This window comes from Zootoca vivipara, chromosome 10 (assembly GCF_963506605.1).
Source record: "Zootoca vivipara chromosome 10, rZooViv1.1, whole genome shotgun sequence".
Classification (NCBI taxonomy): domain Eukaryota; kingdom Metazoa; phylum Chordata; class Lepidosauria; order Squamata; family Lacertidae; genus Zootoca; species Zootoca vivipara.
In genome coordinates this window covers 37,363,698-37,385,349 of record NC_083285.1, presented here as the reverse complement: position 1 = coordinate 37,385,349, position 21,652 = coordinate 37,363,698, and positions in this window count along the sequence as shown.

The window sequence follows — 21,652 nt, the reverse complement described above, 5'->3', positions numbered from 1 at the left end:
TGGTCAGGGATGATGGGAATTTTCAACACTTGGAGGGTACCACTTTGGCTATCCATGATATACATGGTTTTTGTTTTTTTAAGAGTCAGCATGCCTTCTGCAAAGGTAAGTCCTGTCTCAGTAACTTTTTAGGGTTTATTGTAAGTTTCAGCAAGTAGTGGATGGAGGTAGGTGCAAAGTGATTTCTCCTAAAGCAAGAGAAGCCAATGTGGTGCCCTCCATACACTGATGGACTACAACTCCCATCATTTCTAACTACAGCCCTACCTTGGTTTTCGATCAGCTTAGTTCCCGAACATTTTGGCTCCCGATTTGGTTTTGGAAGCCAAACTCCCGGAACGGATACCATTTGACTTGCAAGGTATGACTGTATTGGCAACGCTGGCTGGGGCTGAAATAAATTGTAATCCAGTAATGTCTGGAGGACATTATGTCAGCTACTGCTGGTGCAAAGTGATTAGGTGAAAATTCCTGTACAGGGAATGCCATCAGGAGCTGAGGAACTTCGTAGTTCTTGAGAATGCATGTGCTATAGGGAGGCACAAGCAGTGGCGGAGCTTCATGCTCCAGCACCGGGTGTGTGTGTCGGAAAACAGGTGTGGGTGGGGCTGGCATGCGTCCCGGGGGCGGGGGGCACTGCCCGCAGGGGCGTGGCGTGCGTCCTGGGGGCAGGGCATGCCGTCTGCAGGGGCATGGCGCCCAGCGCGGGCGGGGGAGCAGCCGTGATGCACCCCACCGGGATTGCGCTGCCGGGGCGATGCGCTCCCCCCCACACACTCCTCTTCCTCTGCCAGTGGGCACTAGTCTCTCAGACTGCAAGTTCTAGTGTTTCCTGTACAACTTACTTTCTGTGTGTATCCCCAGCTTTGTTTATATAAGGGCGAGCACATACTACTCAGAATGTTGTCTTTCTTGTTATTACAATACTTATTGACTCTAGCAAATCTTACAAGGCCTGAACGCCCCATATAAATAGTACAGGGAAATAGGTTTGCAATAACATCCTCAATAATAATCTACAAGTTAGCCTCTTTTTTATTCTTTGTAGAAATGGCCTTGCAACCAGGGCAGGCCCCAATGAACCTCTGATCCTAGGTAGAGTCCTCTTTTTCCACCCACATGCTTGCTTACAGCAAGGTTCCTCTTCATACTGTTATGAGTTGGTTTGTGTGTTAAACTGGGTGCCAGACCCTTCTAATCCCTGGATCCAGCAAGTGTTAAAAACTACCGGTAATCAAGCCAGGCTAGCTTCCTGATGAGGTGATCGCCTTGATGATGGGCCATTAAGAGAACAAATGAAAGAGGGCTCTATGTGAGACAATAAATGGGTGGAGCCCGTCCCACAACTCAGAGATACCGGTAGTTAGAAGGACAAGGCTTGAATTTAGAGTTGAGTTTTGCAGTGATGGAACCAAGAAGCAAAACAGCAAGCTGGAAAGCCAGAGACACAGAGCAATGGTTGATTTCTCTTTGAATCCAAGGCTGCATTTATGGGAGAAACAAGACCCTTTTAGGGTGTTAATGCTGTGAATTGTAGGCTCAAAATAGTATATATGTGTAAATAAACCACATATCATAAAGACACCACAGACTCATTTCCAAAAGGAAACACAAACCCCTGGAGGTAAGAGCATTGTGTTAGTTGTGCTGATCAGAGCAAGCACAATTAAATTTGAGCAGAAAATTCAGTGGTGGTTGTTTTTATGCTCCCTGCATGCAGGCATTCATATAATCATAGCATTAGAGGGCCCCTTCTTCTAAATCCAAATCTCTGCCATTCAGCTCATTCCATATTTCAGTTGTCCTCTGTATTTTCCTGTTGTCTCAAATTTAGCATGATGAAGATGGATTTCATCACCCTCATAATTCCTGTTCTCTTACTTAACTGCTGCTGTCAAAGAGATCAGAGAAGCAGTAAGGTTGGGGAGAGGAGAGTGAGGGTATGGGTGTTTAAAACATCTCCCCACTATTTTCCTTTTCAGAATTCCCTTCTTCAATTCAGGTTTCTGATTTTCCTGCAAAGAGAAGACTACAAGGGAGCATTGTATATTCCCCTTTTAGACAAAGAGCACCCTGGATATGTGTGTGATTTTGATCAGGAAAATAGAGAGTGAGGTTAAACACCCCCTTGGACTGCTGCTCTGACCAAATTGACATCCTGAGCAGCTGCATTTTTTGCTACAGATATGCCATACTTTTAAAGCCCATTTCCCCCAACGACAACAAGGATCCTGGGAGCTTTGTTTACAAAGCTACAATTCTCACAACCTTTAACAAATTTCATTTCCCAACATTCTTGGAGAGACAGAGAGAGAGTGCTTTAAACCGACAGTTTCTTAAAAAACACAAACCACCAGGAAATCCAGTCACCTATTTGTGAAGATGTAGCATAAGCTGCAAGAAAAGCCATCAATGGTTTGACCATTCATTTAGAAATCTTTTTTTTGAATCTGCCCTATAGTGGTGTGAACCCCTTTTTTATTGACATGAGGAAGACATCCTCCCAGATTCAGGCTCTGAAGTTCACCACCTGTGCTACCTGTGTCTAACTGGATTCTGACATGTCAAATATTTATGGCTACCCCAATTCTGTTTTTGCAGTCTGGACCAGGGAGAAATCAAAAGGGGGTTCTGGCTGGCTGCCACACATGACTAGTTGACTGAGGACTCAGCTACACAGTTGCAAATGAAACGTTTTAAATGTGTTGCAAAGTGCATTATGTGAGCTATGCCAAATTCAATGTATTTTTTCAAAACTTTTGTCTGTGTAGATTCAGGTGTGTAGATTCCACCTGAGTTTGGCTTGATGGGTCAGATGTGCAGGTCTACTCTGTAGTTTCAGGAACTACTTTTCAAACTGAATCATCCAAATTCTCAGTTTTTGAAGGGATATTTATCATCCCTTTCTGACTAGTCAAAGCTAAATTTTACCACCACCACCCAAAAAAGTTGCTATATTTTTCATAGCAAATATGAAGATTCAAATCTAATTAGGAAAGGACATTAACTCTTTTTAGAAGTCCTACTATGCGGGTGGTGCTGTGAGTTAAACCACAGAGCCTAGGGGTTGCCAATCAGAAGGTTGGCAGTTCAAATCCCTGAGATGGGGTGAGCTCCCAGTGCTCGCGCCCTGCTCCTGCCAACCTAGTAGTTCGAAAGCACAGCAAAGTACAAGTAGATAAATAGGTACCGCTCCAGCGGGAAGGTAAACGGCATTTCCGTGCGCTGCTCTGGTTCGCCAGAAGTGGCTTTGTCATGCTGGCCACATGACCCAGAAGCTGTACGTCGGCTCCCTTGGCCAATAAAGCGAGATGAGTCCCGCAACCCCAGAGTCGTCCGCAACTGGACCTAATGGTCAGGGGTCCCTTTACTTCCATATTAATTTAGGTGGGAGATTTAGAGACCACAAATAGTCATAGTAATGCCTGCCTTATAGCCAGCATGCTGTTTTAAACTTATATATATTTTTACAAAATGAATATGCTCCCTAAATGATTGCTTTAATGTTAAAACACTGTGCTCGTTCTAATCTTATTTGCTTTAGCATGTTTAGCAGCACACCTTTGTATATGACTTTTTTTTAAATATTGACTTACACTGAAAGACTTAAGCAAAAGGAAATCTAACAAACTGCTGGTAATTTTTGGCCACTGTTTATGTTTGAACTTTTCTCCTTCTTCCTGTAGAAACTTCCGTATCCTCTTCCTGTGTCCCTGCAAAGGATTGTACAATGCTGAACAAGAAATGCTACATAGGCAGTACTCCACCTTTCTGCTTCCTGCAGGGATATCCTTTTCCTTGCAGAAATGTTAAGAATGTAATGTTCCTATCAAAATGTTAGTTTATTATTTTGCCTCTGTCCATTTCTGAATGCATAACTAGATAAAAGCTAAATGTATATGCAACCATATAGCATTCATTTTCCGTATGAAACGCTCACTGTCAAAACTGGATCTTAAAAAAAGAAATTTAATCAAAATGACTAGAATCCCAGGATCTTATCAAGAATGCAAGCCCAAGATAAATGAGAAAAGGGTGGGTAGGCCTTTTCTCTTAATTGTTTCAATTGAATGAACAGGAAAAGGGGTTGAGGAGAAGGCTGGCTTTCTACCTATCTGACACCAGAGTGTTATTAATTAACTCCACTATAGATTTGTCGGTTGCAGGCTGAACTTTTAGTCTGTTACACCTCCCCCCCCCCCCCGAACCCTACAGCTTTTATCCGGATGTATTTTCAATAGCCATTTCCACAATCACTCTGCCAGAGTGCGACTGGTTTGGTCGCACTGTGTGTGAAGCCTCAGGGGTGCTGTGGGGGGTGCCGTGCCGCAATTATGATGTACAATGGAAGGCAAGAGATGAGGGGGTCATCAATTTTTTTGAGGCCCCCAAATCTTCCACTGACTACTGTTGTAAAATCATATTGGGGGGGGTTGCAGGACACCATTACTAATGAACAGAGAGGGGTGACCGAATCTGACAGCTGCAATTACCCAGAATCCCTCACAACAACACCTTCTTCACCTCTGCTCCACTCCAGAGACCCGCACCCCTCCCACTCGGATGCAACCCTGCCCTAAGGATCAGCATATGCACACATTTCCACATGACTAGCAACTTGGGAGCCATAATTCCCTGTCAATGGTATCTCATCCACAATGGAAGACTCCTCTGAACAAAAGACAGTGATCAACTCTTATGAAAATGTTAATTTCTCTTTGTGTTTAGGAATTCACACCTGGGAGGGGTGATAGGACTAGGAGAGGTGTCAAAAGTGCTCAGATTTCTACCTTGAACCCTCCTTTTTTGTGAGGTATTGATTACATAGCTGTGATGTAGGAATGATGTATTGGGGGTGTTTCTTGGTGATGGGGAAACTGATAAAAGTGGAGGTTCTCTTTTGTTCTGGGTTCCTTCCTCGTTCTCCTGCGTGAGGGGAAGGACCCTGTTGCAACAGCAAATAAAGGCTTTGCTTCTCAAACTTCTCTGGTTGGCCTCTGTTATATATTCTCCGACCGATGGAGAACCCAATAAGGCTCTTGTGTACCCCATAAGGGAATAAGAGCAGATTTTTGCTTAGAACACTCTGCAGACAGCTTAAACACACACAAAATTAGAGTGCACAGTGCATGTGGCAGACAGAAGCCTGAGTTGTTAATCACAAGAACAACATAAGGGTTTGTACACCACTTCTCAGCTCATACTGGGATCTAGATATGTTTCTGCCTTATGTGATCGACCCTAAATACCTGCCAGTAGCAACACACTACTTAGATAACCTTCATTGGGGAACGTTCATTTATATCAAAGGAAGTTTCAGACCAGAAGGCAAACCAAAAGGTAAAGGTAAAGGGACCCCTGACCATTAGGTCCAGTCGCTGACAACTCTGGGGTTGCAGTGCTCATCTCGATTTACTGGCCGAGGCCCAGCATGACAAAGCCACTTCTGATGAAACCAGAGCAGCGCATGGAAACGCTGTTTACCTTCCCACCGGAGTGGTACCTATTTATCTACAGTAATACCTCGGGTTACGAACGCGATCCGTTCCGGATCGCAGTTCGTAACCCGAATAGTTCGCAAACCGAGCGCGATGGGCGCCGCCATTTTGCGCATGCGCAAAGCGCGATTTTCGCGATTTTAGCGCTTTGCGCATGCGCAAATTGCGCGGTCGCGCACGTGCGGCTTATGCGCGCGCGCGGCGAAAACACTTCCGGGTTTGCGCAGTTCGTAACCCGAACTGTTCGCAAACCGAGGTGGTCGTAACCCGAGGTACGACTGTACTTGCACTTTGACGTGCTTTTGAACTGCTAGGTGGGCAGGAGCAGGGACCGAGCAACGGGAGCTCACCCCGTCGCAGGGATTCGAACCGCCGACCTTCCGATCGGCAAGCCCTAGGCTCTGTGGTTTAGACCACAGCACCACCCACGTTCATTTATATCAAAGGAAGTTTCAGACCAGAAGGCAAACCAATAGTGCATCTTAAATTAAGGTTATATGGAATATATATATTTAAAAGACTCTTATCATCATTGAAAGAAGGGGCCGGGACCTTTTTCATACTGAGGACTATAAAGTATTCCCTTCTGGACAGCCTTTGGGGGGTGGGGATGGACAAATATGCGCAGAGCAGCAAATATACATTTTACATTAAGCTAGTTATCCTCCATCCAGGCATTAATTATCAGAGTTCAATGACACCTTTTAGCCAGGTAGAAACATCCTAGGAGGGTGCAAAGCAGGGCTAGTAACACACTTGGCCTAGGGCAGGAAGTGGGGGTATAGTTGAGGAGGAGGAGGAGCTCGGAAGAGTACAAAGGGCTAGATAGAGAGGCCCAGAGAACTGCAATTTACCTCTGAATCAGAGGTTCCCTACCCCTGGTTTACAATATGCGATTTCTGAGAAGCTCCATTTTTCTCTTTTCCTCATGTTAAAACTTATTCGCCCTAAGGACTAATCTACACTGGTCATTAAAAACGTTAAAAATGTGTTATAAACATGTGACACCAGATGGTGCTGTAGAGCAGCAAGCTGTCGTCAATATAAACTTGCATTGAGAGCTATGCTACTTTTTTAAAAATAGCGTTTTCCAGATCAGCATAGATACAGCCTTACATTCAAGTTACCCCATTCTTAGTATTGATCTGTGACAGGAATGTTGTTGTTTAGTCGTTTAGTCGTGTCCGACTCTTCGTGAGCCCATGGACCATAGCACGCCAGGCACTCCTGTCTTGCACTGCCTCCCGCAGTTTGGTCAAACTCATGTTCGTAGCTTCGAGAACACTGTCCAACCATCTCGTCCTCTGTCGTCCCCTTCTCCTAGTGCCCTAAATCTTTCCCAACACCAGGGTCTTTTCCAAGGATTCTTCTCTTCTCATGAGGTGGCCAAAGTATTGGAGCCTCAGCTTCACGATCTGTCCTTCCAGGGAGCACTCAGGGCTGATTTCCTTCAGAATGGATAGGTTTGATCGTCTTGCAGTCCATGGGACTCTCAAGAGTCTCCTCCAGCACCATAATTCAAAAGCATCAATTCTTCCCCTTCATGGATCAATGCCTTGTCGTGGCGAAGGGGCTTGAATAACTCAGAGAAGCTATGAGCTATGCCATGCAGGGCCACCCAAGATGGACAGGTCATAGTGGAGAGTTTTGACCAAATGTGATCCACCTGGAGAAGGAACTGGCAAGCCAGTCCAGTATCCCTGCCAAGAAAACTCCATGGACAAAGACAACAGTGACAGGAATAGTACTGACTAAATCAAGAGTTGCATTGGAGTCCCTGACTTGTGGTGACTCACTCAACAATGCCCTGCTTTGGGCAAATTTCTCTCATGCATCAAGAGGGCACCACATTGCCTAACCCTGCTCCAGTCAAACCTCGTTTTTTGAATGTCTCTGCTGCCGAACGTTTTGGAAGCCAAACGCCAAAAACCCGGAAGTTAATGCATCTCGAAAGTTGAATGGCTTCCAAGTGTTTCGGAATGTTTCGGAAGTTAAACAGGCTTCTGGAATGGATTACCTTTGAAAACCGAGGTTTCACTATATAAGATCTGCCCAACACTCCATCTTGACTATTTCTAATTCTGTTGATACAGTATTTATATTTCCAGCTCCCCATGTGCTTGGACTGCTAGTGACCTAGCACTCTTCTGTTACAGCCCTAATGATATTTAGCTTTGCCTTTTTTATTCTCTTGCACTCACATCTATTTATCTGAGGTGGGAATTATGTTGTAAAGAAGCCCTATTGCTTTTAATGCGAGCACTCAAAGAATTAATATCCAGAAAGAAATTAATTCCCAGCTAGCACATTATGCAACGAAATGAAGAGGACAACTAGATCTGAGGAAGTCATATGAGAAGTTGCATCCTTTTCAGCTTAGAGAACAAAGAAGAAAGTTGGATGAGAGATGATAAACAAAAAGCACAAGGAACAGGACGGTCCATTACATCAACAGTAGGATTTCCATGTTTTCCAGAATCTATCTTGTCTCCCAGCCTTCAAATAAAAATGAATTACAGTGGTACTGTACCTCAGTTTACAAACACAATTGGTTCCAGAAGTCTGTACTTAAGCGTACTTAACCTGAAGCGAACTTTCCCATTGAAAGTAATGGAAAGTGGATTAATCCGTTCCAGACGGTCCATGGAGTACTTAAACTGAAGCGTACTTAACCTGAAGCGAACTTTTCAATTGAAAGTTATGGAAAGTGGATTAAACTGTTCCAGACGGGTCTGCGGAGTACTCAACCTGAAGCGTACTTAACCTGAAGCAAACTTTCCCATTGAAAGTCATGGAAAGTGGATTAATCCATTCCAGACAGGCCCGCGGAGTACTTAAACTGAAAATACTCAAACCGAGGCATACTTAAACCGAGGTATGACTGTACTCAGAAAAGACCCATTAAAATCAATGGAATTAAATTAGTCATGACTCAACTAAGCTGGTTTATTTCAGTTGATGTACTCTTAGTCAGATGCCACCCATATTGTATTACCGGTACCTATTTATTTATTTATTTATTTTTGTTTGTTGAAAGTATTTATTACTTGCTCCTCTCATCACTAAAGGTAATCCCAGAGTGGGTTGTATAAAAATTTAAAACATAATACATGATAAAACAGAAGAATACAAAAATAACGCAATAAACCATTTTGTAGCTTTAACCCACTTAACTAAACATTGCCTTCTACATTCTCATACAATCCAATCACTTGAGATAAACTCTATACTCCAGGCTTGTACGGGATGCTCCTATCCATTACAAGTGCCCCAATATGAACACAGTGCAGCGTCCTGCTTCGCACATCAGGGCAGGCATAGGTTTCTGAATCAGGAGCAGTCTTCAAAGGGATTCTAGAGTGGACAAGCCATTCATTGTGGCATCTCCCCCTCTTCTCTGCCTTTTTAAATGAACTAATATGCTTACATTTGTTTAGCTTCCAGGTTTTTATGATCTTGGAATATATTCCTTTCAAAGGTAGAGAGACTCTACTTTTTTCCACATCATACTCTTCTTACATTCATTTTTCAGACTCTTTCATCTCCCTAGTTTTTTTTTGTCAGTTGGTTTCTTCTGCCTTTTGTTTTGCTTTACAGTTTTCAACGGTTGGCTTCTCCTCCCCTGAGCAAGAAGAAACCCAGGCTAGACTCTGCAAGGTTAGCTATCTTCAAAGCGGAGAGAAATGATGGTTCTCCAGTACATTTCACTATGTCAGCTCCAGTCTGTTGACCAACCTCGCTCTGGAGACCTGCAATACTTTGGACATAAAAGGTAAAGGGACCCCTGACCATTAGGTCCAGTCGTGACCGACTCTGGGGTTGCGCGCTCATCTCGCATTATTGGCCGAGGGAGCCGGCGTATAGCTTCGAGGTCATGTGGCCAGCATGACAAAGCTGCTTCTGGCGAACCAGAGCAGCACATGGAAACGCCGTTTACCTTCCCGCTGTAGCGGTTCCTATTTATCTACTTGCATTTTGACGTGCTTTCGAACTGCTAGGTTGGCAGGGGCTGGGACCAAGCAACGGGGGCTCACCCCGTCACAGGGATTCGAACCGCTGACCTTCTGATCAGCAAGCCCTAGGCTCAGTGGTTTAACCACAGCGCCACCTGGGTCCCTACTTTGGACATAGCAGAGTGCTATTTAGGAAGGGGCCTATTGTCGAGTCATGATGGTTGTCCTCTCCACTGGATTTGAATCTGTAGCCACAAAATACTCTTAACAGGTTGTTATTGTAAGCAAAGTGTTGAGTGTATTTTCTTGTGGACAGAACAGCTTGGGCACAAGCTTGGCCCAACCCCCAACATCACTGGGCATACCCCCTTCATTTCTGGCCTTCATCTGGCGGAGATCTGAAGGGGACATGCCAGTGTATTTGCCTGAATGTGCTCACAAACGTCCTCACAACCAAGAAACCTGCCTTTTGAGGGTTCCTGATCTAGAGGGTGCCCGAAAGGTTTGAAGTGAGAACTACTTACTGATGGGGTTTTTGTTAAATCATGCTACTGCTTATCATGCCAGCAGAAAAAGATAGGAAAACGGCAGGTATGGAAAGGGAGTGATTGGAGAAGAGCAAAGAAGGATGGCTCTATCCACCAATATCTCCAGCTCTGACTACCATTGGTTCCAACCACTGACTGATGTTTCCTGTGGGTCAGTAGCCCTACATAGAGTGGGAAAGGCACAACAAATACCAATGTTCATAAGATCCAGCTGCAAATTTGAAGCATGCAGGTGATCTTGCACCTGGGATATTTTCTAGCTATGATGAAGTGCATCCCGGATGCCAAAACCAGGTCAAGATTCTAATGTACACACAGTTACAACGGGTGCCTTCAAAATATACATTCTTGTCACCATTACTTACATTGCTTTTTGAAGATGAAGATGAAGGGACGGACGCATACACATAATGCAATGTGATCTCATGGAGAAAAGGAGATTGCTTCAAGCAATACATATTCTATGGACCTTTTGTAAGCAGTACAGAGAGTACCAGTGCTTGTTAGGAAATAGACATGCGTCTTGCCCCTCTCCAATTTGTCTGCACATGCCTAATCTACTCCTGTCTGTCAAATGAAACCTTCTAAGAGGTCTTAAAGATTTGCATGGAAAAGATTCTTCTATAAGTGGCATGCTTTTTTGGAGGCATGCTAATGGAGGCATTTCTCAAAGATTTCTTCCAGGACGCAATTATTTCTAGCTTCCTCAAACCATGCTCCATGGCACTTTGTTCCTGGAATAAATGGTACTGCATGTAAAGGTATAATTATGTAGACATCTTTGTTTTGCTCACATTGGCCAATGCTAATGTTAGAAAGCACTTATCCTGTGGGTAAGACATGCTGGTGCAGCATCCACTGCCTGGAAACACTAGGCAGGCACACAAGGCCAACTTGCAGGGCTTTTTTCCTTTTCTTTTAAAATTGCAGACCACAAACACTGATAGAACATAAACTGTTTTCAGTCTAGACAGGATGAAGAAATGGTGGTGCCCTTTCAATTTCTTCTCAGCAAACCAGTACCTTTCCTCCTAAAGTGGATTCATAGCTTTTTAAAATAAATTACAAAAATATCATGCCTTACTAGTAGATTTAAATTATTTATGCTACCTGATCCTATTGCATGCTTTACTAAGAAGGAAATGTCAAGTTCAGCGGGACTTACTTGACGTAAAATGTCAGGTGTTGGGCTGATTGCTCCCCACCCTGCAGCCAGAGAGCAGGTACAGTAAGGGCAAGTATAGCTGCCTTCCTTACTTCCCTAGCAATGATGGGGTGATGGGTCTCTGATTCTGGGAGCATTTTATGTGAAGTATGCTACCAAATTGCTGGCAGTTAGAAGCACAAAATCCAAAGTTGACGTGTGTGAGAGCCAGGCGCTAGACAGAGGAGGCAGCCTGAAGCCTGTTAGGAAGAGACATGCTTGATTTCTGCTGGAATCCAAGGCTGTGGCTATAGGAGAAGAAAGATCTTGTTGGGGTGTCAACACTGTGAGCCCCTCCATCATAGGCTCAGGTTGTATATCCGTGTAAATAAACCATATATCATAAAAACACCTCTGTCTCCACTGTCTCTCATTCCGAGGAAACTGAACTCTGGGTAAGTGCCTCAAAACACTTGGATCTCACACCACTTGGAGATTGGGGTAGTATGCAACAATATTTTGAAAATTGTGAATGGGCATGAGAAAGGAAGGCAGGTAATGTTAATCTCACTACATTTCAAAACACCCTGAATTATTTTTACCAACATGTACTTTCCCTCAGAATCATGTATCCAGAAAGAAGTAAAGAGGTGGGTCTTTGTTAAACAAAAACAAACCAAAACCTGACAATAGTAATAGGGAGAGTTCCAGCTCTTGTCTCTTAACTTTGTAAGCAGGATACCCTCACAGCGTCTCTTCTCTTTTGACTAATGTGGAGAGAGCTCCCTCTCCTGTCTCTGTCTGGTTAAGCTGCTGGTCATTCTGTTGTCATGTTGTGTCCTGGCAGCCAAATCTCTGGGACCCAGAAACTACATGGGAGTTTGTGCAATATCTGTATAGACACATACATTGTTAACATCTAGGTCTGTGTCTACATGCGAGCCTTGGGAAACCTCTGCATCTGAGTAGGTGCTGCCTGCCCTTACCAGGTGGGACCTATTTATCTGGATGCATTTGCAACAGGAATAGACTTGGCTCCTATCATGTACCTGGCTGAATATAATGTGTATGCGTGTCGAGTGGGGTGAGTTGGGGTATTAACTGTTGAGCAGGGTGAGATATGACATGAGAGGATGGACATGTCAGGTGAGGAGAGGTGAGGGATAGCATCTGACAACTGTCCTCTTGGCCAGTCCATCCTCCACCTGGACCTAGGTGGCCCTGCTGTCCTGCCCTCTTCAGTGCTCTTCAAAAATGCTAGCTCAGTGCAGAGCAGGCATAGGCAAACTTGGCCCTCCAGATGTTTTGGGACTACAACTCCTATCATCCCTAGCTAACAGGGCCAGTGGTCAGGGGTGATGGGAGTTGTAGTCCCAAAACATCTGGACGGCCATGTTTGCCTATGCCTGGTGCAGAGTAAATCATCTATCATGGTTGTGGGTCCAGACTAAGCTCTTTCTGTCCAAATAAGTCAGTGAAGCACCTGCTCCTTAAGAAACAACACTGGACCCGGAGATGGCAACTACCAGCCAATAGCTGATGTAACACTCTGCTGTTTTGAGTCAGGAGAGGATTTCCCTCTCTCTGAAGGAGCAGGTGCATCAATTGGAGGTGCTCTAAGTGCTGTCATTGTCAACGGATGCAGAAATGGCCTCTACAGCAAGGAGTACATTTTGCCAGCTTCAGCTAGTACACCAACTGTTGACATTCCTGGACAGGGGTAGCTTGGCCACAGTAATCCACACCCTGGTAACCTCAAGAATGGACTTTTGCAATGTGCTGTATGAGGGGATCCCCTTGAGGATGTGTTATGCGGAGTAGGGGTTCAGCCAAATGGTGGGTTTTTGCTCTCTGTGCAGAAAATGTGGCCATCCTGTTGTACACTGAATTATTCTAAGAAGAAAAAAAGTGCTACAACTCAAAGCTGTATGGTATCACATAACAGCAAAACAATGATTATATGCTCCGATTACAGGGAAATTGAAACAAGGGGGGGCTATAGTACTTTAAAGACTAGCACCTTTTGTAAATAGTTTGCAGATTGGGCACGGGTAGGGGGACATTTGCCCTGCAGAAGGGTGAAGTAGCCTGCTTCGGGCAGCACCGAGAAGGTAGGGAAGAATAAATGAAGGCTGAACTTGGGTTTTATCCACACTAAACTTTTGCCTTGATCTTATGAGGTAGAAGTCTCCAAGTGTTCCCCCCCCCCAAGCTTTCCCCATGACAACCTGCTCTAAAGAGCTTTAAAGAGTGGGTTTTCATGGGGAAAGTTCTGGAGCAAAGGGGGGGGAAGTGTGCTCCCCAGTGCTTTAAATTGGGGGCCATGCCTGGAAAGAGCAGAGGAAAGATAAGTGCAGGTAACTCCTTGATGTCTGAAATGTGCAGGAAAACTTTTTGAGGTGTTGGGCCTAGAGAGGGAGTGGAGACTCTGCTTCAAGTAGCAAACTCTTTTGACCAGCCATGTAAAGCAGACACGTTGAATCACACTATGTGTTCCATTGTGTTCCATACAGAGGCGGAACTAGCTGCTCTAGCACATGCTGAGCACCCAGGGGCGGGGCTAACTGCCCGCGGGAAGTGGCGAGCATCCCAGGGGGGTGTCACCTGCGGCGAGTGGTAAGCAGCAAGGGGCGAGTGGGGACGGCAATGTCACCCCCCCCCCCAGGGATGACACCTGGGGCGGACCGCACCCACCGCACCCCTTTCTCCGCCAGTGGATACATACAGTACATTATTTAGTACATATATAATTTAAATGGATCTATTTACACAATCATTACTTATTAATGATTGCCAAGGTTGCTTTTGGGTTACAAGCTCACCGCCTGGAAGTGCTATTTCTTTCTGCCTTGTGGCTTCCCAATTCATCTTCTACCAACTAGCTGTAGCAAATAGGACTCCCAGTTTCTTGCCATAGCAGGCAGGATATGTAACAGACCAATGGATGAATAGGGCAGGAGGCAAAGCGTCACAATTTTTAACAGTGTGGCAGCACGTGCAATCTTCAGATTGTTTCCCCAACTTTTGTCTACATAAGGAGACTACATACCCCCTGGCTACCTATCTTGGCCTTTTATAAATCATTGCTTTTCCAGATAGCGTGGAGAATTTCATCCACCAAATACAATGCCTATAAGAAGTGAGGCAGACACACCTGGTCCTGCCAGAGATCCAGCTCACATCAAACCACAACCCTGTAAAGATATTGGAGTAAAGAAAAGTATTTCTGTATGTCTCTGTGTGCATGCAAAAGATGAAATGTGGCATACAAATCAGATGCCCAGGGCACCAGACTAGGATAATTTTCCTATATCCTAGCACTGCTAGAGTCACCCCAGTACATGGTAACTGTATGAAATGTTGCGTTCCCTCATTCCTCCTCTCTCTTATTATATCCATATGGAGTGGTTGAATCAATAAGCAGCAATTAAGGGGTTAACAGCTAAACTAGGAGAGGAAAGGGTGGAGAAGGGAAGTGGATTGGAGGGGGCTGGCAGTGGGGAGAGGAACAGTGGCACTGTTGCAATCATGAGATCAAATCGCAGGGTGGAGGAGGTTTTTCCAGATCCTCTGACCTTAAAAGTTGGGGAGTAAAAGGAAGAGGAAGCACATTTGCACAGGCCTTCTGTCATAGCTTCCTTAGGGAGGGGTGCCTATCCATGCACACACAGAAACCTCAGCTAAATAAGTGTGTGTGTGTGTGTGTGTGTGTGTGTGTGTGTGTGTGTGTGTGTGTGAAGTTGCAAACTGAGACACACAAAGGGACATGTCAACAATGGGAATATTTTATTCACAGCTTTGTCCTCAAATCCCTCACATGCTGAAAACCCAGAGCTATTCACGATGTGAAATAAGTCCAAAAAACATTAATACTGTAATAATGTTAGTGGGGTTTTGCACTTCAACAGCACCTTCTCTGGTTCCCAAAATACACTGTGTCTGCAATACAAAGGCACTCACTCATGGTCAAATAAACAACAAAACTCGAGATTGGAGGTTTTCCTCCACAGAGGGACAACTGAGGCATGAACAGTCCTCTATGTAATTATATCAGTAATAAATATTGATCTCAGTAGCTGCTTATTAAAAGTAATCTGTTGATATGTGTATGATTATCCAGTGTAATTATAGAAAAATGACACAGTACTTGAAACATAAGCAGTTTCTATTGGGGATGCATCTGCTAGGTCTCTCTGCTTTTTGAGTGATGAGGCATCAAAGCTCATTTTAATATTATTAAAAGTGTGTAAGACTAACAACTCCCCAAAATGCAAATGAATAGCATTAATAATGTATGATACCTATACAAAATAGAGCAAATGCTATACAAGAAATATTGAAATTGCTTCATACTTTCCAGATTTTAGAGAATTGATTTTAATTATTAAAATGATTTAAAAACTGAATCCGTCTGAATGTTGAGCCAATCAAGTGATCTCATTGGGATAACTTTTTTTTTTAGTGTTTTGTTTGTAGAATATATTACAAATGGTTGACGGAGCTGGGTGTGTTTAGCCTGCAAAAGAGGAGACTGAGAGGAGATATGGTAGCCATCTTCAAATATTGTCAAGGGCTATCACATGAAAGAGGGAGCTTGTTTTCTCCTGCTCTGGAGGGTAGGACCCAAACCGATAGATACATGTTGCAAGAAAGGAGATTCCGACTAAATACGTATCAGGAAGAACTTTTTGACAGCAAGAGATGTTCAGTAGTGGAATGGACTCCCTCGGGAGGTTGTGGACTCTCCTTCAATTGAAGTTTTTTAAGCAGAGGTTGGATGACCATCTGTCATGGATGCTTCAGTTGAGATTGCTGCATTGCAGATGACTCTTGGGGTCCCTTCCAACTCTACAATTCTATGATTCTCCCAGTGGCAACACACACACACACACACACACACACACACACAGCTCTCCTTTTAATGGGCTGTGAAAACTCACAAAATAACAAAATTATGTCCAATTAATGTCTCTGACCTATGCCATTATGAGCCATTTCTGGAATCCATATGCAATTTCCCCCCATCCCACCCCCAGCTTCTTAATCAAAAGTGTTACTTTACTGGTTTCCTTTCCAATATACTTTGACAGTCAGGCAGCTTGAAGTCTGTCTGGCACAACAGTTCCACTGTAGCAATTAAATGTCTGCCAGCCAGTCAGCCAACTTCCTGAGATATATTTCCAATGTTGGAAAGTATACATTGTGTGCTATATTAGCACCGGAGTGTGCTGCTCCAGTCCGGTTCCTTCAGTGGTGCCAGTGTTTGTGATAACTGATACACATGAGTAAATAAATGTGTGCTATTTTGTGCAGTTTTAAAATATATGACACGGTACCAAATGCATATGTAATGTTATACCGTTGCCAGCCAGAAACCTCTGCATTCTTTCTTCCAACCTGCATTGTTTTCAATCAAGAGTAGCCAACATGGTGCCCTCCAGGTGTTGCTAGACTACAACTCCCATCAGCCCCAATCCAACATGGCCAGTGGGCAGGGATGATGGGACTTGTAGTCCAGCCAATATCTGGAGGGCACCAAGTTGTCTACCCCTGTTTTAAATGGAGACACATTTTACGGCCGGGGGGGGGGGCAGGGGAGGTTCCTAGTAATGTTTACCTGGACTATTAGCTCTGAATTTTAATACCAGTTGTAGCTATGAGAGAGAAACTACTTCCTATAGAATGGAGGCAGAAGGCCAGTGGGAAAAGAAGGTTGAGGTTGCAATAACAATAGAAATGAAAATTTATTGGGGCAAACTTGGCTAAAATGTGGGTGTGCAAATAACAGTAATGCAGGGTGGGGAGCTGGGTGACATCCAGATGTTGTTGGACTACAACTCTCATTATCCCTTATCCCTGACCACTGGCTAGGCCGACTAGGGCTGATGGGAGTTGGGTCCCCAACAATATTTGGCAGACCACAGCAGGCATTTAGCACACCTTTAAGGCACATGGTTCCCCCCCCCCAAGAATCCTTGGAACTGTAGTTTGTCAAGGGTACTGGGATCTATAGGTCTGCTCCATTTCCCAGGATTCTGTGGGGGTGTTGGATGTTTTAAATGTGCTTTGAATGTATATTGTGGATCAGCAATTTTGCTGAATAGCCCTCGGGTCAGGTGCAAGTCTTTCCTGAGCTGTGGTCGGAAAAAATGGTCATGAGGAAATAAGTAGGGACAGGAAACCTGCTCCTCCTATCTATTAACAGAATCTTAGTCCACTTCCTAACTTGGATTTTTTTTAAAAAAAAAACTTCTTAAGTCTGGTTAATTACGTTAGTAGTGCAGAATGTACTACATACTATAATTCACCCAATTAGCAGAGTGACTTCCTTCATATATAAGCTTCATTTTTCTTTTAACCACCTGCTTATGGGTTTCATTTACCTCAGTATACACCACAAACTTACAAAACTGGCCTTATTTAACACACTTGCAGTAGAGATCAGACTTTGCAACAAGTTTCAACTCTAACACTGCTTAGCTTGCTTTTTTAAAACCGCCAGTTAACATTGTTTAAGTATTCTTGATGAAGAAGCTGATAGAAATGTGCAGGAAAACCTGTTTGTCTGGATAATAGTAACACTGAAGAAGTATCTCTACCAGAAACTCAATAAAGTAAACAAGCAGCAAAGGGCTACAAAGTACAGAGAGTACAAATGAGAGCAAATTTGGGTGAATGTGGCTTCCCTCCTGCCTCAGCACTGAATTCCCTATTACTGAAATTGCATATATTTATTATATTGTTAGTGGTCACCCCAATCTCTGCCAAGAGGTATGCAAGATTACAAGGGGACTTGGAACTCAACTAGGGTCTGTGTTCCTTTGGGGGAAATGAGGTGTGGTGCAGTCTACAGTATCTTTGAAATATGATTTATTTACACATATTTACACTGAAAGCTTTCAGTGGAGAGAGATCTTACAGCATCCACATCTCAGGAGGAGCCCAGCCTTCGCAGCAGCCCATCATTATCCCCCAACCTCTAAATTTCGAAGGGACACATTTTTCCTGTGTGACACCATGCCCTGCCTGTTGTCCTGGTAACCTCCCATTCTTAACTTTGCTATTGTCTCCTGTTGTCTTCTGCTAACTGACACACAGCTGGGGGAAAGACAGCACCTGCTTGGGGCTGCTTAGAAATACTTTTATTTTCCCCAGGGCCCAAGGGCCCTCATCCCTGCCCTAGAATCTACAAAGCCCTTTTCTGTTGCTATTGCTTTTCAGTTTGTGTAGTTTACTGTGGATGCTCTTCTGCATATTCCATGGCAGAGACAAGTAAGCAATGGGCTATGAAAAGCCATTCCTCATCCTATATAATAATATCCAAGTGTCTCTGCTTCCAGTCCCTGTGTCCGTGGGATTGCGCTACTGCGCATGTGCCCCACGGACAGCTGTTGGGACTTGGAGCGCAGAGACACTTTGGAGAGGGGAGCTTGGCGCCCGCTCGGCCCGTCAGGGAGACAAGCCAGGCTGAGGCGGCGAGGCGGGCACGAGGACCGCCCGTTCCCCTTCGCCGGGTGCTGCTGCTGCTTCTTTGTAGGCCCTGACGGGAGAGGCGAGCCCGGTGGCTCATCCGCGCGAGGAGCGACGCCAGCAGGAGAGAGAATGAGGTGGGCAGGCCGCTGCGGCGCTCGAGCCAGGCTGAGGTAGGAGGTCCGGGAAGGGAATTCGTAGGGCCGCTTGCTGGCCTCGGTGGAGGAGGAAAGAAAGCGAGGCCTTCTCCTAACTCCCACCCCATCGGGTCAGTTCTATCCGTTGGGACTTGGAGCGTAGACCCGCCGCTTCATCAGCTCTGCACATGTCCCCGAGGTTGCTAGAGCAATAGGTCTGCTCTAGCACCCGTTATTTTAACGGGCTTCATGATACTAGTACTATATAATAATAAACTTAATATTCACTTCAGATGTGGATGACTGTGAAAGGAATCTGACTTGAAATACAGAATTGTACACTAAATATCTTTCCGGGGATACTAAAAGCTTACCGCATTATTAATATTAAAAAAGTATATTTCTAATAGCCTACCCAAAGGTTTTAAAGCTGGAACACAAATAAGAATCACTGCACATTCTACGTTTACCAGATTCTGTTCTTACTGTTTCCAAATTCCAGCACAGAGCATCATTTTTAACTGTTGTGGATAATCAGCCCAGTCAGCTTGAAACCAACCAACTGCATAGCAGCCTGCTCTTAAGTGGAATAATCCCCCATTTGTGCCAGTGCCACAAGATAAGGGCATTATTGCCTTCCACTGTCTATAACCTTTTCTGACTCCCATTGTATTACTGGTAATAAATATGTAAATTTTTTGCTTGCTTTCCTGATACTGATTTTGTGCTGTGTGTTTTTATGGATTCATAGCTCACTGAAGGGAAACAATTTATATTTTCCTGTGAAAATTTGCTTGCAGTGTTGTTTTTTTAAATATAAGGCTTTAAAAGATTAAGAACTGATGGGGAAAATACTATTGCTGCATGTCACATTTGCTTATCAACTTTATATTTTGGCAAGTTGTTTCCTGTGCATTTGGGCACCTCTTAAGATATTGTAACTGAATCTTGCCTGATGGTTCCTGATATCAAAGAGAAGATTTTTGCCTACATTTGGATATAATTGAATGTCATTCTGCATCAAGATTTGGAGGACTGAACCTTTTAAAACTGTACTGATATATATATATATTGCTTCTTAGCCTCCCTGAGCAATGCCAGGCACTAAACTGCTACCGTAGTTTTTAATAGTTGCATCTCATTCTCTTCCACATCACACATATCACAGAATAAGTGCCACACATTAAGGCAGAGATGAAATTCACACCAGGATTTTTGTTTAATTTTCTATTCCAAATTTTAATTTAAAAAACTGAGTTAGTTTTGAAACTATTATTTCCAACTCTTCTCTATTTTCACAAAGTATTTGCTTGCTTGCTTATTTGCTGAAGCATTGACAATGGTACACCCTACTGGCTGGCAGCCAATTTATGTAATGCAGACCGGGGTGAAAATGACTTCTTCATACGTGGAATTGAATCTGAGATAGTTGCTGTGGCCCGTCAAACAAGCCAGGACTGGAAGCAGCTGTAACAGAGTTATTCTGAATCTATTCAGTTTCCTCTGCAAATAATAAATTTCAAATAATACTTGTGAAGATAATACCTGTGGTTGCAAAAGTCTCATGCAAGACATTTTGGACTTTTATTAAACTCTTCTAAATATAAAAAAACACCGTGTACTACTCCCTCTAGCAAGTCTACCTTTGTACCTAGAGTGTGAGGTGTTTAACTTGCACTCCGGCTTCTCCATACCAAGCTGTCTCCAAATTAAGTACAGTACTTTTTTGAGTTCCTTGTTTTAATTTGGTTTTATTTGATTGTCATGCCATCCTGTTAGCTGGTGTCTGAAAGCCACCTTGTAGTTATAATTGCATTTAACAGTGGCAGGAGAGACAGGAAATAAAGGTGCCTGCCCTGGTTTGCTGGTTTTTAAATAAGACCTCTATGATAACATTCAGGTTTTTCTTATGCTCCTATTTTGACTGTGCTTGCTTATAAACAGCAGATGATTAAGTAAATAACAAACCTATTTTTGCTGCTACAAATTTTCTAGCTTTTGTTTTGGGGGAGGAAGAAAGATGGAATGAATAAAGTGTGCAGCTATAGGTTGGGGAATAAACCAAATGTATGTACATATCTCCTTTATTTCACCAGCTTCCAACTTAAAAGACGTGGATCTTATTAAATGCAAATAATATATTTGGTGGAGGCTGCAACCACAAGTGTTATCAATGTGTCTTCTCTCTCTCTTCAGCAAAGGTCTTATCACATTGGGGGGGGGATCAAATTTCTTTGAACTAATCAGTAACTGAAAGAGTTAGGACACAGGAAACTGCTTTGGGCTGATAAGACTATTGAACTCTCTTGCTCAGTATTGTCTACTGTGACTTCCAGGCATTGAGAAAGGAGTGAAATTGCATTTTAATATTTTGACTAACATTAGCTTTTGAATTTCTTTTTAAAGCTTATGTCCCGCTTTTCCCCACTAGGTGGACTCCTAACAGCTCACAATATAGTTTTCATGGAAGAGTTCACAACCAATACAGAATCTTATAATTGTAGAGTTGGAAGGGACCCAAGGGTCATCTAGTCCAACCCCTTGCAGTGCAGGAATTCTGCTCACAGCCATCCCTGGGTGTGCTTGAACCACCAACCTTCTGGTTAACAGCCAGAGACACTGACCCATTGTTCCACAGGAGAATTTGTTATCCCAGAGGGGCCCCAGAAGCAACTTTAGTCCACATTCCTTTTTTAAAAAATGGGTTGCACAACGCAAATTTGTGAGTGTTTTGTTGTATATATTTCAACAATCCCAAAGTTTGAGAGTCAGTAGCACAGCTGTTGTAAAGATGGTTGTGAACAACCCCACTAAAGAAGCTAACAGTGGTTATCCAGACCTCATTTGCTGGTTGTAAAGGGGCACCCATAAAAGCTTAAACTTCAGGGTCACAAAAATGTAG